Source organism: Pristis pectinata, chromosome 2, assembly GCF_009764475.1.
Source record: "Pristis pectinata isolate sPriPec2 chromosome 2, sPriPec2.1.pri, whole genome shotgun sequence".
Classification (NCBI taxonomy): Eukaryota; Metazoa; Chordata; class Chondrichthyes; order Rhinopristiformes; family Pristidae; genus Pristis; species Pristis pectinata.
In genome coordinates this window covers 31,104,574-31,131,763 of record NC_067406.1, presented here as the reverse complement: position 1 = coordinate 31,131,763, position 27,190 = coordinate 31,104,574, and the positions used below count along the sequence as shown (strand labels likewise).

The following is a 27,190-nucleotide window of genomic DNA, read 5'->3' as shown; positions in this document are numbered from 1 at the left end:
TGCCTTTTAAGCCATCTTTTTGATTCCATGATTGTGATTTTTAAAAAATTATTGCTGCTGTTCTTGCACAAGACTGGAGCTGGTCTCTATAGACATTTTATACTCTTTATAAGTTAAATTTTTTGGTTTTTGTATTTAACTGATGAAGAAATGTAACAAAATTCTTGTTAAAGATCTTGGGTTTCACAAGAGAGAATTTTCATAAAGACAGTGTTCTCAACTACACCAAATAGTTACTGGCATTTATGTCTTAGGTAGTCATTCCAGCTTCGACTCCAGTTCTATGGGTTGTAAGGCGGCTTATGAGACCGGTATGCTACCTGCAGGCTCTACCTCATGGGGCATCAGGATTGAGAGCGTAGAGCAAAGATAGCTAGTATATAGACGTGAGAGGGAGGGGTGAGACAGGCTGGTTAGGTACAGGGTAAAACCAGATAAGGAAGGGATATGGGCAAATGGAACTAGGTTGGGGAGGGGAGAGGACGGGAAAGGTAATGGGGAGTGGTGGTGGTGGTGGGGGGGAATGGAAAAGAAAAAAAATGAGAGAGGACCTGGCTGGACTGGTGAAAGTGGGAAATAATTGGACCTCTATTTTCCTCCATTACTTGTGTGTTCCTGTGCCTGTCTAAATGCCTCTTAAACACTTCTGTCCTATCTGCTTCCACCAACTCGCATGACAGTGCATTCCAGGTACCTACCACTCCTTGTGACTTTGATTTTAAACTTGCCTCATAAATCTCCTTTAAATTTTCTGCCTCTTGCCTTAAAGCCATGTCCTCTAGCATTTGTATTTCTACTCATGGTAAATAGTCAGCTCTTTTCCCCCAATCTATACCTCTTGTAATATTATAAACTTCTATCGGATCACCCCTCAGCTTCCAACTCTCCAGAGAAAACAGTTCAAGTTTGTCCAACCTCTCCTTACAGCTAATACTCTCTAATCCAGGCAACATCCTAGTGAACCTCTTCTGCACCCTTTCCAAAGCCTCCACATCATTTCCGTAATGCGGTGACCAGAATCATACACAATAGTCCAAACATGGCCTAATCACGGTTTTATACAGCTGCAACGTGACTTGCAACCTTTAATACTCAATACCCTAACTGATTAAAAGCAAACATTCTGTGTACCTTCTTTACCAACCTATCCACTTGAGTTACATGTTCAGGGAGTAATGGACTTGCGCCCTGAGATCCCTCTGTACATCAGCGTTCCTGAGGGTCCTGCCATTTACTACATACTTTCATTTCACTTCCAAAATGCACCACCTCACACTTACCTGGGTTAAACGACATCTCCCATTTCTCTGACCACATTTCCACTGATCAATATACTGCTGTATCCTTTGACAACCTTCTTTACATCCACAACTTTGCCAATATTTGTGTCACCTTCAAATATATACATATAACGCCCTTCTACCACAACCCTCTGTCTTCCATGGCCAAGCCACTTTTGAATCCAATCTCCCTACAATTTGATTATCCTTATTGCCCTTAAAAGAAAGACATTGGCTATTCTACAGTCTTCTGGGACCATTCTGTGCAGTTCTGGTCACCTACCTACAGGAAAGATATAAAAAAAGCTTGAAAGGGTACAGAGAAAATTTACAAGGATGTTGCTGGGACTTGAGGACCTGAGTTATAGGGAAAGGTTGAATAGGTTAGGACTTTATTTCCTGGAGTGCAGGAGAATGAGGGGAGATCTTAGAGGTATACAAAATTGAGGTTTATTGATAGGGTGAATGCATACAGGCTTTTTCCCCAAATGTTGGGTGAGACTAGAACTAGAGGACATACCTTTAGTGTGAAAGGTGAAATATATAGGGGGAATCTGAAAGGAAACTTCTTCACTCAAAGTGTGGAATAAGCTGCCAGCAGAAGTGGTAGATGCGGGTTCAATTGTAACATTTGAGAGGTTTGGATAGGTACGTGGATGGGAGGGGTTTGGAGGGATATGGTCCGGATGCGAGTAAATGGGACTAGGCAGAAGATCAGGTCCACGTGGACTAGATGAGCTGAAGGGCCTGTTTCTGTGCCATAGTACTCTATGACCTCCCCTATGGCTAAAGAGGATACAAAGATCTCTGTCAAGTCCCCAGCAATCTCTTCTCTTGCCTCCCTCAATAACTTCAGGTCGATCTCATCAGGCCCCCTGAAATTGTCCACCTTGATGTTCTTCAAGAAACTCAACATCGCCTCCTTTCTACCAACATGCCCTAGAATATGAACATACCACTATCAACATACAACATACCACTCGCTAATCTCACTATCATCCACGTCCTTTAGTGAATACCTTGGCAAAGTACATATTTAGTACCTCTCTCACTTCCTCTGGTTCCAGGCATAAATTCCCTCCCTTGTCCTTGAGTGGTCTGACCCTTTCCCTTTGTATGCTCTTTTTAATGCACATATAAAATGCTTTGTGAATTTCCTTAATCCCACTTGCCAAGAACTTTTCATAGCCCCTTCTTAGCCCTCCTGATTCCTTGTTTCAGTTCTTTCCTGCCCCAGTCTAATTTCAGTTTCCTAAACCTTGTGTATGCTTCCTTCTTTTTGACTAAATTTGCAACATTTGTCATACAAGATTCCTGAATCTTGCTGCACTGTCTTTCTTCCTCACAGGAATATGTTGGTACTGAGTTTTGACCAGCTGGCCTTTAAATGACCCCCACATGTGAGATGTGGACTTGCCCGATAACAGCATCTCTCAATCTACTCTCCCTAGTTCCTGCCTAGTATTATAATTAGCCTTCCCCCAATTTATCCCCTTTTCTCCTGCAGTCCTTAACTATAACTATTTAATGACCACTGTTCCGAAAATGCTCTCCCACTGAAACTCCAATATCCTAGATAGGCTCATTTCCCAATACAAGGTCTAATATAGCCCTCCTCTCTGGTTGGACTATCTATATACTGTATCAAGAAATCTTCCTGGATGTACCAACAAACTTAGCCCCATCTGAGCCTCTTGCACAAAAGAGGTACCAGTCAAATTGCTCTACTCCCTAAACACCCACAACTGTGTGGCTAGGTTCTGTTCCAACTTAATCTACAAGTTCAAAGATGACATCACTGTAGTGGGCTGAATTGCAAACAATCACGAGGTGGAATTCAGGAAGGAGATGGAGAGCCGAGTAGCATGGTGTCAAGACGTCAACTTTTCCCTCAATGCTAGCAAAACAAAAGAGCTGGTCATTGACTTCAGGAAGTGGGTGGAGTACATTTCCCCAGTCTGGATCAATGGTGGAGATGGTTGAGAACTTTAAGTCCCTAGGTGTAAATAACACCAACAATTTGTCCTGGTCCAACCATGTAGACACTATATGGTCAAGAAAGCACACCAGCACTTATACTTTCTCAGAAGGCTAAGAAAACTCAGCAATGTCCCCATCGACCGTCACCAATTTTTATAGATGCACCAAGGAAAGCATCCTATCTGGATCCATCACAGGCTTCATCAAGGCCTGTGTGGATGAGTGCGTCTTCGAGAATGCTTTGAACGGGAGAATAACACAATACCTGTGCAAATCCCCACAGCATCCAGTGACCCTGTGATATGTCTTGGAGGTCAGAACATCCTTCAAGCTATTGAATCCTCACAAGGCATCAGCCCCCCCCCCCCCCCCCCCCCCAACACACACACACAGTATACCTAGCCAGGTACTGAAAGCCTGTGCTGACCAACTGGCTGGAGTGTTCAAGGACATCTTCAGCCTCTGCGGTCTGAGGTTCCCACCTGCTTCAAAAGGGCAGCAATCATCGGTGCCTAAGAAGAGCAGGGTGAGCTGTCTCAATGACTATTAACCAGCAGCATTCAGATCTACCTTGCTTTGAGAGATTGGTAATGGCTCGAATTAACTCTTACCTGAGCAAGGACCTGGACCCACTGCAATTTGCCTACCACCACAACAGGTCTACAGTGGACACAATCTCACTGGCTCTCCACTCTGCTTTGGAGCACCGAGACAACAGCAAAACATGTGTTGGCTGCTGTTTATGGATTACTGCTCAGAGCCCAATACCATCATCTCCTCAGTACTAATCAAGAAGCTTCAAAACCTGAGCCCTCGTACTCCCTCTGCAACTGGATCCTCGACTTCCTAATCGGCAGACCAGAGTCAGTGTGGATCAGTCGTAACATCTCCTCCTCACTGACAATCAACACCAGCGCACCTCAAGGATGCCTGTTTTGCCCACTGCTCTACTCTCTCAACACTCATGACTGCATGGCTAAGTGCAGCTCAAGTACCATCTATAAATTTGCAGATGACACCACTGTTGGTAGAATTTCGGATGGTGACAAGGAAGCATACAGTAGTGAGATAGTTGCAACACCACTCAACCAGCCGAACAACAACCTCGTACTCGACGTCAGCAAGACCAAGGAATTGACTGTGGACTTCAGGAAAGGGAAGTCGGGAGAACATGCACAAGTCCTCATTGAGGGGTCAGCGGTAGAAAGGCTGAGCAGCTTCAAGTTCCTGGGTGTCAACATCTCGGAGGATCTATCCTGGGCCCAACACTTTGATGCCATCATGACGAAGGCATGCCAGCAGCTCTACTTTGTTAGGAGTTGGAAGAGAATTGGTATGTCACTAAAGACACTTGCAAATTTGTATAGATCTATAGTGGAGAGCATTCTGATTGGTTGCATCACAGCCTGGTATGGAGGCTCCAATGTGCAGGATCAAAAGAAGCTGCAGAGGCTTGCAGACCCAGCCAGCTCCATCATGGGCACAACCCTCCCCACCATCAAGGATATCTTCGGGATGGTGCCTCCAGAAGGTGGCATCCATCACTATGACCCATGCCATCCAGGATATGCCCACTTCTCATTACTACCATCAGGGAGGCGGTACATAAGCCTGAAACCCACACTCAACGATTTAGGAACAGCTTCTTCCCCTCTGCCATCAGATTTCTGAACGGTCTATGAACACTACCTCATTATTCCATTTTTGTTTTGCACTATTTATTTATTTTGTAATTCTTTAGTCTTTACACCGTACTGCTGCCGCAAAACAACATATTTCACATGATACAAGTCAGTGATTAATAAACCTGATTCTAATTTTCTTATCCTGATTCACAGCTTGGTATGGCAACTGCTCTGCCCAAGAGTACTGTACAAGAAAGTGCAGAGTTGCAAGCTCAGCCCAGTCAGTCACGAAAACCATCCTCCCCTCCATTGACTCTATATACTTCCTGCTGCCTCAGGAAAACAGCCAACATAATCAAAGACCCCTCCCACCCTGGTCATTCTCTCTTCTTCCCCCGCTTTCCATTGGGTAGAAGGTACAAAAGTTTGAAAATGCATACCACCAGGCTCAATGACAGCTTCTATCCCACTGCTTATAAGACTCTTGAAGGAACCTCTTGTACAATAAAGATGAACTCTTGCTCTCTCAGTCTACCTTGTCATGGCCCTTAGACTTTATTTGTCTACTTGAATTTCACTTTCTCTGTATCTTCAACACTATTCTGCATTCTGTTGTTCTTTTTCTTTTTGTACTACCTTGAGGTACTTGTGTTTGGAATGATCTGTATGGATGGCATGCAAAACAAAGCTTTTCACTGTATCTCAGTACACATGATAAACCAATTACTAATTACCAAATCTGTGGTAATTGAAGTCACCTCTTTATTGCATTTACATCTTTCCATTATCTGCCTACATATCTGTTCCTTTACTCCCACTGGCAATTGGGAGAACTTCAGTACAACCCCATCAGAATGATTGCACCATTCTTATTCCTTAGCTCTACCCAGATTACATCACTTAGTAGATGTGGCGTTCTTCATGATTTTTTTTAAGTTTCCTCCTGCACTTTCTGACCTGACCATTGCACTTCTCTCAACGCTTGAATTGCATCACTACTTTTTTTTAAAAAAGATAAAAACAATTTACATCTGAATTGAAGCTGGAATGGCTAAATGGTTTATAAAGTAGGTTAAAACAAAGGGGAATGTGTCTCCCAGGCAAAGAAAGGAATGTATCTATTAAGTGTAGTCAATGCAGGTTACACAGTGGTCTGTGATGAAGATGATTTTAAACTACTCTAACTCATTGAAGAAGGTGATTGACAAAAATATTGGAAACAAGCAGGAGTGGCCATCTGGCCCTTCAGTCCTACTCTGCCATTTATCAAGTGGCTGGATAGCGCAATATTCCAGCACTATTTTGTATCCTTTGATTCCCTTGATGTTCATCGATCTCTTTTTAATGGAGCAGCAGTTAATGTGGGATATAATTTGATCTGTGGCTTTTAGTAAGTCAGGAATTTACTGAGATCTGAAAGGTGCTAGGTGAGGTGCTGAAGAAGTAATTCAGGAGTTTTTTGGGATGTTAGCTGTACTTAGTTGATGAGTGATTTCACCAGAGGGAAACGGATTGCTCAACCTGTGGTCAAAATGAGTTCTTAGGCCAGAAGTTTTGTAACTGTTAGCAGTGATGCAATTCAAGCATTGAGAGAAGTGCAGTGGTCGGGTCAGAAAGTGCAGGAGGAAATGTGTCTTGGTTGGTCAATGAAGATGAAATGCATTTTTTTTTGGCCTGATTTGATGACCACAGTATGAACAACATTGCCTTAGTGCTATTCCATCAGCACCAGCTGTTTTGACTGCAGTTCTCTCTTAAGAACCATAGAACCATACAGCACAAAACAGGCCCTTCGGCCCACCATGTTGTGCTGTCCATCAAACCACCCTCACACTACCTAACCCCTTCCTCCTGCATATCCCCCCATCCTACACTCCTCCATATGCCTATCCAACAAGCTCTTGAACCTGTCCAATGTATCTGCCTCCACCACCACCCCAGGCAGTGCATTCCATGCACCAACCACTCTCTGGGTGAAAAACCTCCCCCTGACATCTCCCCTGAACCTCACACCCGTAATCTTAAAGCCATGCCCTCTCGTCTTGAGCATTGGTGCCCTGGGAAGGAGGCGCTGACTGTCTACTCTATCTATTCCTCTCAATATTTTATATACCTCTATCATGTCTCCTCTTATCCTCCTCCTTTCCAGTGAATAAAGCCCTAGCACCTTAAGCCTCTCCTCCTATTCCATACGCTCTAATCCAGGCAGCATCCTGGTAAATCTCCTCTGCACCCTCTCCAACGCCTCCACATCCTTCCTATAATGAGGCAACCAGAACTGAACACAGTACTCTAAGTGTGGCCTAACTAGAGTTTTGTAAAGCTGCATCATCACCTCGCGGCTCTTAAACTCAATCCCGCGACTTATGAAAGCCAACATCCCGTTGGCCGCCTTAACTGCTCTTTCCACCTGTGAGGCAACTTTCAATGAACTGTGAATATGAACCCCCAGATCCCTCTGCTCCTCCACACTGCCAAGTACCTTGCCATTTACCCAGTACTCTGCCCTGGAGTTTGTCCTTCCAAAGTGTACCACCTCACACTTCTCCGGATTTAACTCCATCTGCCACTTGTCAGCCCAGCTCTGCATCCTATCAATATCCCTCTGTAAGCTCCGACAGCCCTCCACACTATCCACAACACCGCCGATCTTAGTGTCGTCCGCAAACTTACTAACCCAGCCCTCCACCCCCTCATCTAAGTCATCTATAAATATCACAAAAAGTAGAGGTCCCAGAACCGATCCCTGTGGGACACCACTAGTCACTGCCCTCCAATCCGAGGGCACTCCTTCCACCACAACCCTCTGCTTTCTACATGCAAGCCAATTCCTAATCCACACAGCCAAGCTTCCTTGGATCCCTTGGCCTCTGACCTTCTGAAGAAGCCCACCATGAGGAACCTTATCAAACGCCTTACTAAAATCCATGTAAACCACATCCACCGCACTGCCCTCATCAATCTTCCTGGTCACCTCCTCAAAGAACTCTATCAGGCTTGTGAGGCAAGATCTTCCCTTCACAAAGCCATGCTGGCTGTCCCTAATCAGTCCATGATTCTCAAGGTGTTCATAAATCCTATCCCTTAGAATCCTTTCTAACAGCTTACCCACCACAGACGTGAGACTCACCGGTCTATAATTCCCTGGCCTATCCCTATTACCTTTTTTGAACAAGGGGACAACATTCGCAACCCTCCAGTCCTCTGGCACCATCCCCATGGACAACGAGGACTCAAAGATCCTTACCAGCGGTTCAACAATCTCCTCCCTAGCCTCTCGAAGCAGACTGGGGAAAATCCCATCAGGGCCCAGAGATTTATCTGTCTTAATATTATTTGACAACTTCAACACATCCTCGCTCTTGATATCTACAACCTTGAGAACATTACTCCTACCAGTACTCCCTTCCGCGTCATCAAGACCCCTGTCCCTGGTGAATACCGAAGAGAAGTCCTCATTGAGAACTTCTCCCACTTCCGCCGCCTCCAGGCAAATTCTCCCACCTTTGTCCTTAATCGGACCTACCTTCACCCTAGCCATGCTCCTACCCTTCACATACTTGAAAAAGGCCTTGGGATTTTCCTTAACCCTACTAGCCAACGCCTTTTCATATCCCCTTCTAGCTCTCCTCAGCCCTTTCTTAAGTTCCTTCCTCGCTACCCTATATTCCTCACGGGCCCTGTCTGAACCTTGTTGCTTATATCTCATGTACGCTACCTTCTTCTCCCTAACAAGTCATTCCACCTCTCTCATCACCCATGGTTCCTTCACCCTGCCATTCCTTCTCTGCCTCACCGGGACATATTTATCCTTAACATCCTGCATAAGATCCCTGAACGTTGACCACATCTCCATGGTACATTTTCCTTCAAAAAGGACATCCCGATTTACACTCCCAAGTTCTCTCCTTATAGCCTCATAGTTCGCCCTTCCCCAATTAAAAATCCTCTTGTCCTCTCTGCACCTGTCCCCGTCCATGACAATTTTAAAGGTTATGGAGCAATGGTCACTGTCCCCCAAATGCTCACCCACCAATAGATCCTTCACCTGTCCCGGTTCATTTCCTAAAACTAGATCTAACATGGCATTCTCTCTAGTCGGCCTGTCAACATACTGCGTCGGGAATCCCTCCTGGACACATTTAACAAATTCTGTCCCATCTAAACCTTTGGCACTAAGCAGGTTCCAGTCTATATTTGGGAAGTTGAAGTCTCCCATTATAACAACCCTGTTATTTTTGCTTCTCTCCAAACACTGCCTGCCAATCTGCTCCTCTATATCTCTACTGCTACCGGGGGGCCTATAGAATACTCCTAGTAGAGTAACTGCTCCTTTCTTGTTCCTTAATTCCACCCATACGGACTCTGGAGATGATCCTTCTACAACATCCATCTTTTCCACAGCTGTAACAGTGTCCCTGACCAGTATCGCCACCCCTCCTCCTCTTCTCCCCCCATTCCCTATCCCTCTTAAAACACTGAAAACCAGGAATATTCAATATCCACTCCTCTCCTGACGTCAGCCACGTCTCAGTAATAGCCACGATATCATAGTCCCCCATACTTATCCAAGCCCTCAGTTCATCCCTCTTATTCCTGACACTTCTTGCATTTAAGTAAACACTTCAGTTCATCTACCTTACTACTTTTATAGCCTGTATTCTGCTTTTCCTGTCGACCTGTTTGATCTAACTTTTCCCCATCCCCTTCTTCCTCTGACCTACTCCTCCGGTTCCCTTCCCCCTCACAAACTAGTTTAAACCCTCCTGAACCACCCTAGCAAATCTCGCCGTAGGGATATTGGCCCCCTTCTGGTTCGGGTGTAACCCATCCTCTCTGTACCGATCCCACCTTCCCGAGAAGAGATCCCAATGATCCAGAAATCTATAACCCTCCCTCCTGCACCAGCTTCTTCAGTCCCAGATCTTTAAGTAATGCTATGTCTGAGTATTTACTCATCTGTTTGACATCCATTTTCAATCCTATTGGTGTCATCATCCATTCTTTTCCATGCCTCGTGCTCTTGTACTGTGTAAGGTTCCTTGCTTTTCCATATTACAATGCCACTATCCAGTTTAAATATAACTCTGTTGTCGTCCTGTTGGGAAAGGTTTCAGATGCACCGAATGCAGTAGATGATATTAAGGGAGGTGCAGGTAAATCTGTCTCACCTGAAAGGACTGTTTGGGTCCCTGGATGGAGGTGGTGTAAGGGCAGGTGTTGCACCTATGATGCCAGGGACCCAAAGAGTTCAAAATGATTCTTCGCATAAGAGTACATTTAATTATGTTTTTAAATATAGAATGTATTGGTGGGCCTGAGGCAATTTGTGATGTAGCATGAAGTTCACAGATTGGGTGGGGCTGGACTAAGAGCTGCACAATCCTTTATATTTTTTCATAAGTATAATGATGCCAAATCCAGTATGATGTAATTTTGAAATCTGAAAAAAAATTCCATTCATCCAGGGAATTTCCTAACTTTAATCCAACAGGAACTCTTCAATGAGAAAAGGAGGACTGGAATGCAGTAATGTAAGATAGGTTCTCCATTGAGATTTAATGGTATAATAAAAAAAATTTGGGGATGAAATTGAGGTGTTACTTTTAAACTTATTGGGCTCTGGTTTATTTAAAAACCCTTCCAGTTCCTGATTGTATTGCATGTTTTAAATCTCTTGCTAGGAGGTTAATGTTTGGGGTTGATGATCTTTCAAGTGGAACTGCAAGATTGAGAGAGAGAGAGAGAGAGAGAGAAATCTGGCCCCACCTAACTTGCATGTTGAACTTCAAAATAAAAAGTATTGTAGCTTCCTTGCAAACAAAACAGACAAAATTTGAAAAAAATATTTGCAAGTCAGTCAGCATGTTAATTCCTGAGAAGGCAACTGCTTAAACTATGTAAATATTGACTCCCTTTTGCCTTTCAATATTTCCCTGCAATCTTAAAGCTATGTAACATTAAGGCCCGACCTAAATTGTGCTAAAGGCTAGTCTGCCGTATCATGCCTCAAACACAAAGGGCCAATTATCTGACCTACTTTTGTTCTTGGGATCTCTAATTCCCAGTGTTTGTTTGCCCACTTGCTCCCAGAACGCAGACTTGCCAGTTTCTGCAGCAGTCCCTGAGAACCAAACCAAACAACTTCCTGAATTGGAGCAATGAACTACAGAGCATTAGAGCATGGGTGTTGGAGGAATAATGGTCACCAAGATAAAACTCTCCATAGACATGATTTAATTGCAAGATAGAAAGCACTGTGCACACTTAAGTCACTATCATGAAAGAGGAGAAAAACTTCGAAACTGGCTGTTCAGTCTTCTCTCTCAAAGAGGTTGAAAGGGGAAGATTTGTGACAAGTTTGGAAGGTAGGAGAGTTTTGAATTGGAGCAAAACATTGGATTCTGCCTGTGTGGGATTTAGTGTCGCTAACTGTCAGCACCTCATTCATTAGTCCCATTCATGTTGCCTTTATTGATTACATTCAATCTATATCATTATGAATGGCTGCTTGGATTTTCATTTAACTCATTTTCCATTTTCTGGAGCTAAGCTTGAGAGCCATAGATCTTCATTTTCATTAGGTGTTTTTTCTGTATTGTAATTTGACATCCCTGCTATTGAGGTATGGTGTCAACAATGAACATATCTCCTTGGTTTTCGAAAGCAGCACCTGTGTGGTCTTTGTTCATTTCTGAAAAATTTCTAGGTAAGGTTGGCAACCTTAATATGAGAGACAATTTTGCTTTAAGTTCCATTTCAACAATTGATTGCAGGCTGTTACAGAGGGTGATACAAGAATTGTATCTATTAGATTCAAATTCAAAAAGCTAAATGTGTTACTAGTGGGAAAAGAGAAGTGGGGAAGCTCATACATGGGTTAGTTTATGCTGGGCACAGTTTAAGGAAACAAATAGGAACAACTGTGTAGGGAAACATCCAACACACATGATAGAAAAATAGGTGGTTATGTGGGAGGGAAGGGTTAGATAGATCTTAGAATAGGATAAAATGTTGGCACAACATTGTGGGCTGAAGGGCCTGTACTGTGCTGTAATGTTCTACGTTCTATAATAATAATGGAATTAAATTTGATGGTTTATGGAAAGATAAAACTGAATAGTCAGTTTCAACAAAAGACAATTGCATTTGCTCTCTGACTGCCTCAGTCAATCCCAAAATGTTTAAGAACAAAGGATTTCACTCCTAACGTGTCACCTCATTAATATTGGAGAAAACAATGCATTGCTGTTCACAAACTGCAACAAAGAGCAGATTAGGTTTTGTTTAAGGGTTATTGTCCAGAAAACTGAGGCAAACATCTTCAGTCTTGTCTGAATGCAGCATAGTTCAATCTTGTACACCTTGGAGAGTGGATTGGGCCTTGACTAACTCAGAAATGTCATCTTTTGCCTGAGTCAATCCTTTTGAGTCTTAGCTGAAGTGGCAGCCTTGTGTTGAGATCTTTTGAAGTGGAACTTGAGCCAGTAGCCTTTGACTTGAGAGATTCAGAGAGTGCTGAGCATGAACCATTGCTTATAAATTGTATAAGAAAATAAGTTCAAATGGGATAAAAATAAATCGGTAGATAAAACGATAGGTTATGTCCTAGGAGGAAATATGTGGGGTATCACTGAGTTGCCACAAAATACAAAGATGTGAATAAGACATAACTTGTCAAATTGAATTAGAAAATTACACCTAAATTTAAATATGACAAATGCAAGGTTAAAGGGAAATAAAAAGGACAATGAAGTCTAAGGTGATTGGGGGGGGGGGGGGGGGGTTGGTGGAAATAAGGTAATATAAAGGAATATTATATCAGAATCGGGTTTATTATCACTGTCTTGTATGATGTGAAATTTGTACTGTCACAAACAACAGTGCAAAGACATTAAAATTACTATAAATTGTTTCCTTTTTTTTGCACAATGAGGTCATGTTCATAGGCAGTTCAGAAATCTGATGGCAGAGGGGAAGAAACTGGTCCTGAATCATTGAGTTTGGGTCTTCAGTCTCCTGTACCTCCTCCCTGATGGTAGTGATGAGAAGAGGGCATGTCCCGGAGGGGGACATCAATAATTTAATGTAAAGGTCATTATAATTGGCAAAAAAATCAATCAGCTGAGTTTTGCTGGCTGGAGTCTTCCACCTGAGGTGAGATGCCCCTCCCCTCTGCCTTATCCTATTGTCGAGCAGCAGCATATTGGAACCCTGTCTCTCTGTAATAATCATGAAACCTTTGACAGATGGCAAACTGCCTTTCCAACAGTTCCCTTCACTTTCCCTGCCCTCACTGACCCTCCAATATGCCAACTCCTTGCTGTAAAAGTGATTCTTTTGTCTGACATTTTAAAACCTATTCAGGCTTTTTAAGATAATATTTCAAAAACACCCAAACAAATAATTTACCATGTTTTATTCAACCAAAATAATCAAAACATCTCTTTACATCTGCATGATTGTAGCTCTCATTTTTGAATCATGGGTCCCACACTAAACATAGAACAGGCCTTTCAGCCCACAATGTTGTGCCAACAATGCCCATATCTCTCTATTTTCCTCCCATTCCCATCCAAGACCCTCCTAAAAGCCCCCAGTGAATTTGCCTCCACCACCCTATCAGGTAACACATTCCAGGCGTCCACCACTCTCTGAATTAAAAAAAACTTACACCTCACGTCTGTTCTGAACCTACCCCCTCTCATCTTAAATGAATGCTAGGTCTAACTTTGCTCAGGATTGGAAAGCCATTCTTACCACTGCCCTCTGCCCATCCCTGCAAACTGGGAGAATGTGCAAACTCCACATAGGCAGCAACCTGAGGTTTCTGGTGTTATGATGCAGGGGCACAATCTGCCCACTTTCACTTTTGACTTTGCCAGTGGTGCATTCTAGGAATTTTTTGACCATCCCTCCATATAATAGTCAACTACAGAAAGCTGAACTTGTGCCATGAGTTTAGTGACGAGATCTGCCATTGAGTCAAGCATGTTCTTTTCTGTTTATTATATCACGGCTTGGTACAGCCACTGCTCTGCCCAGGACCGCAAGAAACTGCAGAGAGTTGTGGACACAGCCCAGCACATCATGGACACCAGCCTCCCCTCCTTGGACTCTGGACTCTGTCTTTACCTCTCGTTGTCTTAGTGAAGCAGCCAGCATAGTCAAAGACCCCACCCAACTGGGTCATTCTCTCTTCTCTCCTCTTCCATCGGGTAGAAGATACAGGAGCCTGAGGGCACGTACCACCAGACTTAAGGACAGCTTCTACCCCACTATGATAAGACTATTGAATGGTTCCCTTAAACAATGAGATGGACCATGACCTCAGGATCTACCTTGTTGTGACCTTGCACCTTATTGCACTGCACTCTCTCTGTAGCTGTGACACTTTACTCTGTACTGTTATTGTTTTTACCTGTACTACATCAATGCACTCTGTACTAACTCAATGTAACTGCACTGTGTAATGAATTGACCTGTACAATCGGTATGCAAGACAAGTTTTTCACTTGTACAAGTGACAATAATATACCAATACCTGTGTGTTCGCTCTCCTTGGTAAAATTGTGGTACAAGCTTCCCAGGAGTTGATTTTTTTTGTTTCATGTTAACCTTAATCACTCATTGTCTTGTCTGTGTTTTTATGGTTTAATTCAGATTTTCCCAAATAAAATTACTTAACTGCTTTCAGCCACTCAACATATCATGTAACAAACAAGCAATGAATGTTTCCTCCTTTGGAATGGAGTATCTGTGAACTGTTAACCAGTGAGGTGGAAGCATTGCTTCTATTCCTGTTCAAATCCTAGAAACTGTCTTATTTTAACAATACACAGAAGTCAGCTGTGATCATTGAAATTGGTTTGCACAGTAGAAATGTGAAATGGAATTTGAGAACTTTATGTTCTACTGCTTGGTAGATAAACTTCCCAATAAAAGCAGGGAGTGGAGAGGAGGGGTGTAACCTTGGTGCTCACAGTCAACTGAATAATATTTTAAAGTTATTTTAGATGAAGTCTTTTTGTGCCCTCTTGTAATTTTTGACATGACATGAAATATTTCAGTTGTCTCTTAACTTTGCTGCAGCCTGTTTGAACACAATCAACAGACTGATGAAATATATGGCATAGGATACTATTTATCTCCCGGTTTGTTACATAGCCCCAGCCTTGTGTCAACTATCTGTATATCACGAGTATAATTTATACCAATCCCAGTAGTGTTTGGATGTCGAGTCACCCAAAACAAAACACATTTCATTTCAAAAACAATGTAAATGCTGTCTTAGGATTCCCAAAAATGCACATTATAGCTAGCATACTTTTGGAGGTCTTCAAAAGTAGGACCTGTGTAGGCCATTTGAAAGAAAGAGGGAAAGAGTGGGGAAAAACATATTACACCAGTTTCGAAGTGGTAAGTAAACAGAGTAGATTAAAGATGAAAATCCCTCAGGAAGTGCAGAAGCCAATAAAAGCCTCACACCTTTATTCAAACTTGGAGATTGAGAAATGCCCACAAGAATTGTTCCAGGAAACATTAGCTCTTAGCCATGTTATTGACCAAGCTTGCAAAATTTTCCAGTGCCGTTGCTGAGTCAATAATTACACAGCTTGTATGAACTATTGTGTATGAGCTCTTCATTTAATGCAATAAATTATATCACTTGAAATTTTCAGCTCTTTCTCAAAATAGCAATTCAGTTTCAACAAATATTCCAATTTGATGAGAAACTTAAGCTGCTGCATTTTTTTTAAATTGCCAAAAGACTTGAGTTTGCTGCACAGTTCCACTATACAGCTCTGGTATTTCCTTAAAGATGTTGGTTTGCAGTACTACCGTATTTAAAACTTGTTCTTTCCCTTGACAGCAAAAAAGCTAAACGTTATGAGCACTGACAGATTGGATTCAAATGGGAAGTGCTGGAAATCTCAAGTTACAGGCCCTGTGTTCTCTCCCCTTTGCCAGTTTCTCTGCCCTGTATTGTTTTTAAACTTGTTAGATGCCTAATTTATTTTCAGATTCTTATGAAAAGCAATTCCTGGATTTATTTAGAGATACAAGACTGCAGATGCTGGAATCGGGAGAAACACACAAAGTGCTGAAGGAATGAGTGGGTCAGGCAGCATCCTTCATCTAGACTGACCAGATGAAGGGCTGCAGACCAAAATGTCGACTGTCCATTTCCCTCCATGGATGCTGTCTGACCCACTGAGTTTCTCCAGCACTTTGTGTGTTGCTCCCGATTCCAGCATCTGCAGTCGTGTATCTCTAAATAATTTCTCTCTCTGCATTTGCTCTGTGACATCTTGAGTGTTTATTTTAATTTTAAATGAAGTTGTTTCTCAGATTAGCTCTTCTAGCTGTGAGCATTTAAGATGAGGATAAGATATTTTTATTAGTCACATGTACATGGAAACACACAGTGAAATGCATCTTTTGCGCAGAGTGTTTGAGGGGGGGCAGCTCACAAGTGTCTCCACGCTTCCGGCGCCAACACAGCATTCTCACAGCTTCCTAATCTATGTGTCTTTGGAATGTGGGAGGAAACCCACGCAGTCGCGGGGAGAACGTACAAACTCCTTAGAGACAGCGGCAGGAATTGAACCCGGGTCGCTGGTGCTGTAGTAGTGTTGTGCTAACTGCTATACCGTGCCACCCATATTGGGTAGGAACTGCCTCCCCCACTTTCCAGACTCCGCAAAAGATTATGAATTCCCACGGAGAATGGCAAAGGCAACTCGGGTAACATTGTATCCTGAGTACGAGGGGGAAATGTTTCCTGCTTTATGAATGTGATTTTAATGATTCTTTAAACTGGGCAGATGCGTATATGCAATGACAGGATTGAACTATTTTATGTAGCTGCAGCCAAATAATTTGCTGACATTCTGTATGGAGGTTGCATAGAATTATAATTTGGTACCAGAGGTTGACAAGTACCCAAGGGACTGCATCTCAGCAAAGGAGTGAACATCCTGAATAGGAAGAGAATATATGTGCAAAGACCATCTTCATGCAGTATCAAGCTTTATCATGCATGTAGTTAAAATGATGGCTGTACTAATCTATGATTTTGTTGATCAAGATAAAAATTTCATTTCAATTCAACTTGTTTAGTTTTACAGAACACAATAAAATGTGACTGTTGCAATGGGTGGCAGGTGAATTTGTGTTGGTCCTGAGTAAAAGAGGATGTAACTTAAATGCTAGTTTCATAATGGACAACAGTTCAAGTTGCACAAGTGACCACAAAGCCCAAGAACTTGCAAAAGGATTGGGGGCAATGGGATGAAAATCGTACTTCACATTGGGGATATAGTCCACTGTGCTCATTCCACCCTGAAATTAAATTGTGTCTGTGTGTCTCAATTCCTTTCTGCTCGATATCCTCTGATTCTATCATTTGAACAAATGTCTACCTTTTTTTCACTCTCGAAACATTGAGTAGCTTGCTCAGCCACAGCTCAGCAACTATTCAGAGGTTCAAGATTTAAAATGCCAGACATGGCCTACTCCTGGAGTCCACTGCAAATTTGTGTTCCACTTCAGAGATTTGAGTTTATAATTTCAAGTGTAGTATTGAGGTACTGGAGTTTGGTTCACAACTGTGGAAACTATAGCTCAGAAGATGTACTATAGTGGGGAAAGCGAGTTTCTAAAGAGACAAATTTTGACTATTTCTTTGTGTTTGTAATGCATCTGCTGGTTTGACATCATGACATTATGAGACAACAGATGCTGGAAAATCAAACCATAACAAACAATCTGCTGGAGGAACTCAGCAGGTCAAGCAGCATTTGTGAGGGGGGGGGGGGGGGAGTAATTGTCAATGGTTTGGGTGGGAACTAGTCCCAAAATATGCACAATTACACCCCCACCCCCAAAACAAAAGAGGCTGCTTGACCTGCTGAGTTCCTCCAACAGATTTTGTTGGTTTGAGATCCTGTCTGCTCCCCCTTGTTTCATTTGTATTACTTGGCTCCTGCTGGAAGTCTCCTGCCCCTAGAAAGACCTTAGTTAATGTGCTCATGAATGTAAACAAAGCTCCCTCCAAATGGCCAGAAGTTAAATTTTAATAGAACACAGAAGGAAGTTGTCCATAATCTGATTATTTGGATAAACTCTGGGTCATTGGGATAGAATGGATTTTTGGTCTAGATTTTACTGATCCAGCAATAAACTCTGTTTTTCTTCTCTTCCACATTGACAGTTGATTGCTGGACATCTGTCTGTATTCAATGTAGTTATAATTACTGGTATTTAATGGTTGCTGGCCATCTACCCTGGAGGTTTCATGAAATGACTTGTGGCTTCAGACCTTGCCAACCTTGCACCATTACTCTAGTGTTTTATCCCTTGGATATACCACCTTTCACCTCGTTCCTGTCAGAAAGTGATTGAGCGGTAAAGAATATTCCAGTTAAGTGTTTCCCATCATAAGTTTTTTTTTATTGGTTATCTCAAAGGGTTGAAGAAAATTTGTGCCTATTTGTCTAGTGGAATCTCAAGACCACATCCTGGATTATAGTCTTCAATTCCTGGACTCTACTACATAGCCTAATTGTTCTTGGTTGGCAAGATTGAAAAAATTTAGCTTCCAATGCTGTAGATAAGATAGTCTTTTGTCTTGAATGACTTGGGTGCTTTCATAAACTTAAGGGGAATGGATATTTTTTTGTGCCTATACCCACAGTAAAACGTTGTCTTGAAAAGTAGACACTTAATTTGTTTGTCTTGAACAATGAAGATGTCTGATAACAGGCCAAATTTCAACAACTTCATCAGTCTTAAAGTTGTTCTGTTAGGGCACCACTTGTAAACAAACACACAAGCTGTGAGGTATGACTTTTTGCGGGTGTAAAATAAAATTTAAAAATTTGCTCTACAAGCAATTGTAAAGAACATTTGTCCTCTGAATGCTCTGCTAGTTAGAACGTGACATCATGGATATTGAACAGGAAAAACAATACAGTCACACTTCCAAGTTCAAATTAATCCTGGGTGTTTTATTTTCTTTTTGCTTTGTTTCAAGTAACTAACTGCATTATTGTTCATACAGTAACTTACTCATTTTGGGCCACACGATGAATAGCAGCATGCTATTTCACCGTAGAGCAAAACCTTACTTGCTCTCCAACCTGAGGTGTATTATGCATGATGTGCAAAATAAATCATATGCCAACATGTTAATGCCAACTTGTGCCCATTTGATAGAACATAGAACAGTACAGCACAGGAACAGGCCCTTTGGCCCATGATGTTGTTGCCAAATTAATTAAGCTGGTGATTTAAATACACCCACTCACCTTAAATGCATGCCTTCTAGTATTAGACATTTCGAGCCTGGGAAAAGATACTGATTCTCTACTTTATCCATGCCTTTCATAAACTTCTAGTAGGTCTCTCCCCAGCCTCAACTGCTTTAGAGAAAATAATCCAAGTTTGTCCAACCTCTCCTTGTGGTACTAACCCTCTAATCCAGGCAGCAGCCCGATGAACCTCTTCTGCACCCTCTCCAAAACCTCCACATCCTTCCTATAATGGGGTGACCAGAATTGAATTTAATACTCCAGATGTGGCCCAACTACAGTTTTATAAAATCTGCAACATAACTTCCTGACCCTTGAACTCAATAACTCGACTAATAAAGAAAAGTTTATCACCCTATCAACTTGTGCAGCCACTTTTCAGGAATTTATGGACTTGGGCCCCAAGATCCCTCTATATATGATGTAAGCACAATGTGTCAGTGTGCCTTGACATTAAACCTGAATGATTACACACTTCTGCTTTGAATCTCTTGGCATCTTGCAGATTACACACTTCTGCTTTGAATCTCTTGGCATCTTGGTTGGCGATTACTAGAACTAGTCTGAAGTCCATGCCACAGTGCATTACACATTCAATGGGCAGAAATAATGAAAGAACATTTTTGTTTTAAAACACTTCTTGGACCACAATTCTGAATGTAGTCACCATTTCTTCTCTACATAATCCAACGATTATCAAGGTTCCATACTATGAATTCTGATCTATATAAATCGTAATGTCACTAGTAGCACAGACCAATTTGGAGTGCAGAATAATTGTTGCATTAAAGTTTAAAATGGGCCATAAGCCAAAAGCCTTGATAGGTAGAAAGAGAGTGCATTTCCAGTTTGTATGTTCTTGACCAATTAGTTAAGATACAAGAAAGCATAGATCTATTTAGTTGGTCATGTTGGACTCTGCTCTCTCATTACAGTCCATTGAGATCATTCTACATCTTTAATGAAGGATAATGTAAGACCTTTTGACTAAGATGCAGGTAATGTAGCATATGGCGAAATCTAATGCCTGCCAAGTTAAAAGTTTAAAAATTAAACCTGACTGCTTTGTTAAATTGTTGAATGGCCAACTGTGTCCAAAGACATGATGTTGAATGATTTGTCTTTTTTTTAACTGCTTGATAATTGTAGCACTGCAAAATACTGTACTGTCAAGTACAATATGTGCACTCTCCAGTTTGGCCACTCATCCTAACTGTAATGATGTCAGTTAAGAAAACTCGATGTGTTTCACTTTCGAAAACCTTAATTCTAAGCTCAGTAACATTTCCCTAAATCCTTCTCCTCTTTTAATTGTTCACTCTTTGAAAATTGACACTTGATTATGCCTTCAGTCTCTTCCATCTTCAGCTTCTGCTGCTCGGTGTCCCTCCCTGCCCCTCCAAATTAAGCACCTTTTAAAGACGCTTGTGACTGAAAAATGACATAGTTATAATCCTACTTCTCACAAAAAATCAACACTGGAAGCACAACATTTGGGTCCATTGCAGTTCTATGATACTAATTCACTATATTCAAAACCAATACGGGGGGGGGGGGGGGGGGGGGGGGGGGGGGGGGGGGGGGGGGGGGGGAGGGGTGGAACCTTTATGCCCAATGTAGATGAAAATTTGCCAATTTGTAATCTTATGTCATTGCAATTTCACATTTCAAGTTATTTGTGCAACAAACTACTTTTTGAAAGTATATTGAGTTTCCATGTGAGCAAAAATGGCAGCTGACCTACGATGGAAACTTTGCACACACAATAATGAGATGAGTAAACAAGGAATCCACTCTACTTGGGGCATGCCACCAACATGGACCAGAAAGGATGCTAAGGATCAGAAAAGATGTGGTCCACCTGGAAATTTAAATTTAAGTAAAAGAATGCTTTAGAAGTATACTTTTATGAAATAGTTACCTAATTTACACCTAATTTTCAAGATTGTCTCCATTTTCTTCCCTGAACAATCTGGTTTAAAACATTTGCTGTCATTGGTATAAAGGTCACTGCATAATTTCCTATCCAACTTCAATCCATATGCATCATTTCCTGATTTATGGTAATCTCGTGCATAGTTATATTCCAGTTAACAGGTTATTAAAATTCATAACAATTAAATCTTCAAATATTTAATCACTATCTTTCGAAACCATTCTATCCTCCAACTCAAAAAAAACCCAGTGTATTCAACTACTTAGCCCAGTTCAGCTCCAATTGGTGGTGTGGGTCAGCTCACTGTGACCTTTTTCCGATCATATTGATTCCTCACTTAGCTGAGGCTGACAGAATCACAGTCACTTGATCTGCTTCACAAGATGAGCTGCGTTTTGCTTTATCCAGCTTGTAATGAAGTGGCTGCAAATCATGATGTGGTATAACCATCCAGAGTGAAGTAGCTGCCTAATTTCCCCAGTCAAACAAGCTTGGTGGCCACACTGCTATAAGTAACTGGAATTGAATTTTGCACATATTTTATATATAGCTGTCTTTCACTCACAGCATTATTTTTCCAGAGAAATTTTTCCTTGTTTTACAGAGAAGTTTATCTAGATAATTTCTAGGTAATTTTCTAAATAGTTGCTGAGTTAATTGCCTTTGTTTGTCATACAGGAGACAGAGCTATACACACCACAAAACTCCTGCATCCCCCATCTCCCAGCTGCTTTCATTGTCATAGTCATACAGCACGGAAACAGGACCTTTGGCCCAACTTGTCCATGTCGACGATAATGCCCAGTGAGCTAGTCCCACCTGCCCACATTTGGCCCACAGCCCTCTAAACCCCTCCTATCGATGTACTTGTCTCAATGGCTTTTAAATGTTGCTAATATGCCTGTCTCAACCACTATATTTCTAGCATCTCATTCCAAATATACATCACCCTTTGCGTGAAGAATCTGCCTCAGGATATCTCTCTTTAAATCTCTCCCCTCTGATCTTAAACCTATGTCCTCTTGTTTTAGCATGCCCTCCCTGTGGGGGAAAAAGACTGTGCTTTCAACCTGTCTATGCCCCTCATGATCTTGTATAGCTCTATCAGGTCACCCCTCAATTTCCTACGTTCCAGGGAATAAAGTCCTAGTCCACGCAACCTCTCCTTGTAACTCAGGCCCCCAAGACCAGGCAACATCCTGGTAAATCTTTTCTGCACTCTTTCTAGTTTAATAGGATCTTTCCTATAACAGGGTGACCAAAACTGTACACGATACTTCAAGTGTGGCCTCACCAACATTTTGTATAACTGCAAGATAAATTCCCCCCACTGGGGGGGGAGGGGGTGAATTATAAAACTTCTGTGTTGTTGCTCTGTCTTCTGTGATAATTAGATCTCTGGCTCTTTATTTTGGAGGACCACATGAGATGAAAGACTTTGCCGTGAGTTGGGGGATATCTGCAATTTCCCACTTTGTTCTTGCAGGAACCTTATTTTCTGAAATTTGAATATGCATCTTTGTCTAATGATAAACTTAATAGAGATCTTTTAATACCTTCTATATGCTGTGCTGCTTTTGCAATAACCTTGCTGATCTGCAGTGGCTTTTGATCTAGTGGGGAATAAAGATTCTTGTCCTTTTTTAAAACCCCTCCATGGTTTCTCAGTTTACTGAGGCTCCTCTAAGTTCACAATTTTCGTCATTTGTGCTGATTCAATTCTGAGCATCCCTGACTTCAATTGTTCTTGTATGAGTGCATAAAACTGTCAAAGCGTCCTGCTCTGGAATTTCCAACCTGAACTTTTTCCGATCCTCTTCTTCCTTCAAGGCACCTCTTTTAAACCTACATCTTCAACCAAACTGGAACAAAAATTGGAGATGCTCTAGGCTGACACAAATGCTCAGAAATATGGGCTCTCCTTCTCTTCCATAGAGACCCTGATTGTTGAGTATTTCCAGCATTTTCTATCTTCAATTAAATCTGGTCATCTCCCCTTGTACTTCCTCATGTAGTCTGGTATCATTTTTTTTGATGTAACACCTTTGTGTCCAGGAATGCTTATGGTGCTATAGATACAATTTGTTTGTTTATAACGATATTTCTCTAGGGAGTTCAATTTTATTCAACCCTTGCAGATTCCAAGGGAATAAGAGTGGTGGTTAGCTGGTCAGGTGTTGGGGGGGAAATGGGCAGCTGGGAGTTGAACACGATGTAGAATGGAAAGCTTGCATATATTTCACATGTTTTGATTTTTAAACTCTCTCCTAATTTATTGGGGCCTGGACACTGCAGGGAAGGCCAGCATTTATTGTCCATCTCTAATTGCCCTTTTGAAGGTGGCGATTAGCTGCTGCCATGAAACTTGTTAGGCTAGCGTGTACTTAAGGCTCAACCTTGTGGTGTGGGTCTGGAGCCTGACTGAGGCCAGCCTAGTTAAGAATAGCATACCTCCTTGGGGAGGGCATTAGAAAACCAGGTGGATTTTTACAACAAGCCAGTATTTGTGTGATCATTATGACCAAGACTACTTGTTATTGTTTTGTGTTTTTCTTTCCTCTAATTCCAGAATGGCTATATCTAAATTCCACAGCAGTCTCTGGTTTCTGAACTGTTAAACTAGTATGCTACCACAGTATGGAGGGACTTGATTTGTTTGTACCCAGCCAACTGTGTTCTTGAGCGGTTTCTAGATTGTCTTGGGGCAATGTAGCACTATCTTTGGAAGTATTGCAAAAGATGTCGACTATGCCCTGCTCTGATGCTTTCCGTATTTAGAAAAGATCAATCTTTTATTAATGATTAACCACATTCAGTAGTTAACCTTTGGGCATCACTGTAAGGTGTGGTTTGTCTGTTGAAAGTGGTATCGTACAGTGAATCGTCTGGTGTATTTGAGTCAAATAAATGTCATGAAAGAGAGTTTCTGCTAGCCACCTTGCAAATGGGACCAGTATAAATTCGCCTATGATAACCCAAGAACAAATATTGAACTTACCAGACTAGATAAGTGGGATCTGTTCTTGAGAAATGTTCAACTGTTGAATGGATGTGAAGTTCCTGGTAAGTGCATCCGTGATATCAGTGGATCAGTGCTATCCAGCCACAGAAGGGACTTATTTTCTCATGAAATAAACGGCAGTACCATGCTAACCTTTTTCAGCTGACTAAAGGCTAAGCATTTGATTGTCCAATGTTGGAAATCGTTGCAATATTTTCTAAGCGACAGCCCCGGTTGAAATGAATGCAGCTTAAATTTGTTGTGGCAGTCTAATGCAATGCTGTATTTGCAATGCCCTTGGCACTGAGTCAGAAAGTCCATGACTTCAACACTACTTGTGTAGATTAGGGCAGATGGTCTGGGTTCAAGTTCCAGTGTGGTATTGAGGAGCTTCAATATAGATGTCTGTCTTCACAAAGAGCTTGACAAAGGCAGGCATTAATGAAATTCACCACCACTTTTGGTGTAACCTTTGGATGACTGAGGAGAAGGCTGTTGGGAGCTCATGACCTCAAATCCTACAAAATGTCATCAGCGATCACTGCCCTCTTGTACCTCCTGAAGATTGCACTCTCAGCAGTGGGTAACCCAAGTCACAGGAACGATACCACCAATGTCCTCCAATTTCTCCAGATCTGCTGGAAGGATAAGCGAACCAATGTCAGCATCCTCTCCCAAGCCATCATCCACAGCACTATGGGCTCTAGTTGCCCTCAGTTGGCTCTCTTGGGCCTGGCAACAGATTCCCAAAATGCTCTCCACTCTGAGGTCTGCCAGTTTATTGGGTGGAGAGAGGGAAAAGATTGAAGGATTTTTCTCAGTGCCTCCTCAGGGGAGGGAGGTGGGGGACGCAGGGAATGCGACCTTGTTATCTGACTCCTGGGAATCCCTGACCCATGGCCAGTCAGTGGAGGTGGTATATTTGGGATGGCAATGAGAGCCTGGAGTCCCGGCGTCAGAGACACTCAAGCCCAAAATAACAGCAGAAGGAGTGTACTGTCTCAAATCACCCACCCACCCATCCTCTCGGGCATATCCTGATCCTTTGTTGTAGAGTTTGTGGGTGCTACATTGGCCTCATCAGCTATCTCATATCCCACTGCACTGGAAAGGAAGCAAGACGTCACTCTTAGAGGATTAAAATGATTTGAGGGGCTATTGCGCTCTTGGAGTTGTCAGATGAAAGCTTTTGCCCAAGGCAAGCTGCTGCCTTGATGAAAAAGGTTTAATCCTTTTGTTCCAACAAACACTAAGAGATGACCTAGCTGTGAAATTAAAGAATGTGCTAGAAATGGTCTACAGATTGAGCAGCACCAATGGAAAGTGAAACCAAATTAATGTTTTGGGTCAATGCACCCCCCCACCCCCGCCACCCATCGGAAGCCAAAGAATGGATTTTAAGATGTGGAGGAAGTGGAGTGAGGAGGAGAATACAAAAGGGAAGGTCTGTGAAAGGGTCCAAAAATAGTACGATGGAAAAATTGGTGGGTTAAGCAGCACTGGTGGAGGCAAAATGTGTGTGGAGTAGGGAGGAATATTAGGTCAAGATCCTGCACCAGTACTCAGAGGGAAGAAGAAAGATGCAAGTATTTAGCAGTATGAGAGAGGGGCAGGGACAGAGGCTGGTAGGTAATAAATGGAACCAGATGAGGGAGGGGTTGATGTTGGGCAGGTGGCAGGAAAAACTAAATAATGAAAAGGATGATAGCACAAAGCAAACTAAAACAATGGGTGCAATAATTTCTCCATTCTGGTTGTTGTGCAGCCAATTTTTGAATCCACTAATGGTCATGCTCATGAAGTTTTGTTTTTACATACCATAGCTGATCATTTACCATCAGTTTATGCAGGCTAATGAGTCAGGAAATTGAATTGATAATTATGGAAATATATTGACAGCTGCATTTCCTGTTACCACAGTGACAACACTCAAAGTACTTTGGTTTCTCAGCCTTCGTTGGAAAAATACCATTTTTGCGAGACCCTGATTTCACAAAACTTACTGTGTATTGCAGTTGAAAAGACTATTTTACAGAGGTTTCCAGATCAAGATTATGTGATGGAGAACTAGTGTTAATGGTTGTGTTAAATGGTTATTTAATGTAGAAATTACATTTAAAGTGAATTGGGTGAAATAGTTGAAAGCTGCTGTGCGAGACTTTTGGCCAGAGTCAAAAAAATTAGTTTCATTTCTGTGGAAAATCCCAAAGGTATTCTGTGGTTTATTCCATGAAGCAGATGTGCTCACAATTTGGGGGTATGATCTGACTGATCAGACTCCATTGTTCATGGGAGATGGACTGGTTTCTTCCTGGTTACTGTTACCAGCAATTAAGGAGTAGCAATTTTTTCCTTCACTGCAGCAAAGCCTAATCTGACCCGTCCTGGTCCATGCCTGGGATTGGGTTTGGGGAGGTTGAGAAAGACTGGAGTCATATCTTGGCCAGCAATTCATGATCAGCAGTAAAGCAACAGTGGTCACAACTGAGCAAGAATGTCCAGACCATGAGTCTGTCCCTTTCTGGCCAACTGTCAGTTCAGCAGGATCTTTACCATTCAGCTAATAATGTCAGCAAGCTGTTTGGTTGTCATAAATGATATCGACAATTATCCCAATACACCATTTTCAATTTTTTAAATTTCCCACAGTGGTGAATAAAGATTAGAATATGAACACAATTAAAGTGGAAGCTGAAGTATCATTATTTCAAAACTTAAAGGTTGCAGAGTTTGCTAGGCAATAATTAGAACATGTAATTTTTTTTCCATGAGCTTAAATTACTGCAGCTAACAGTGGAAATTCATGTCAACCTACGTGTTTTTCTTTCTCTACTTTGTACTAGGACGCTTTTGGGTTTTGTGTTAAACTGTGTGGCAGTCTTAAATGCTATCCAATTTCTTGGAGAAATAATAGGATACACTTGGAAAATCTGGGCCACATATTCACTAAATTGGTGAAAATTGTGCTCTTGCTGGGTTTCACTGAATGTCAGAGAAGGTGGAGAGGAGATTGCACAATGCAGAGATATTTTGTTTCTCACCAGTTGGAGGTC

At 42.0% G+C, this 27,190-nt stretch overlaps 1 protein-coding gene across 4 annotated transcripts in view; it reads left to right on the top strand.

The window, feature by feature from the left end:
* The window catches only part of atp8b1 (ATPase phospholipid transporting 8B1), a 150,414-nt gene that overhangs the window by 21,724 nt on the left and 101,500 nt on the right, over positions 1–27,190 (top strand). The window contains exon 1 of one of the 4 annotated variants that reach the window (XM_052044241.1): positions 24,014–24,199. The exons of the other annotated variants lie outside the window; for them this stretch is intronic. The gene's annotated coding sequence lies outside the window, so the exon portion shown is untranslated. Of the gene's footprint in view, positions 1–24,013; positions 24,200–27,190 lie in introns of those variants that run through there. 4 annotated transcript variants of the gene reach the window in all.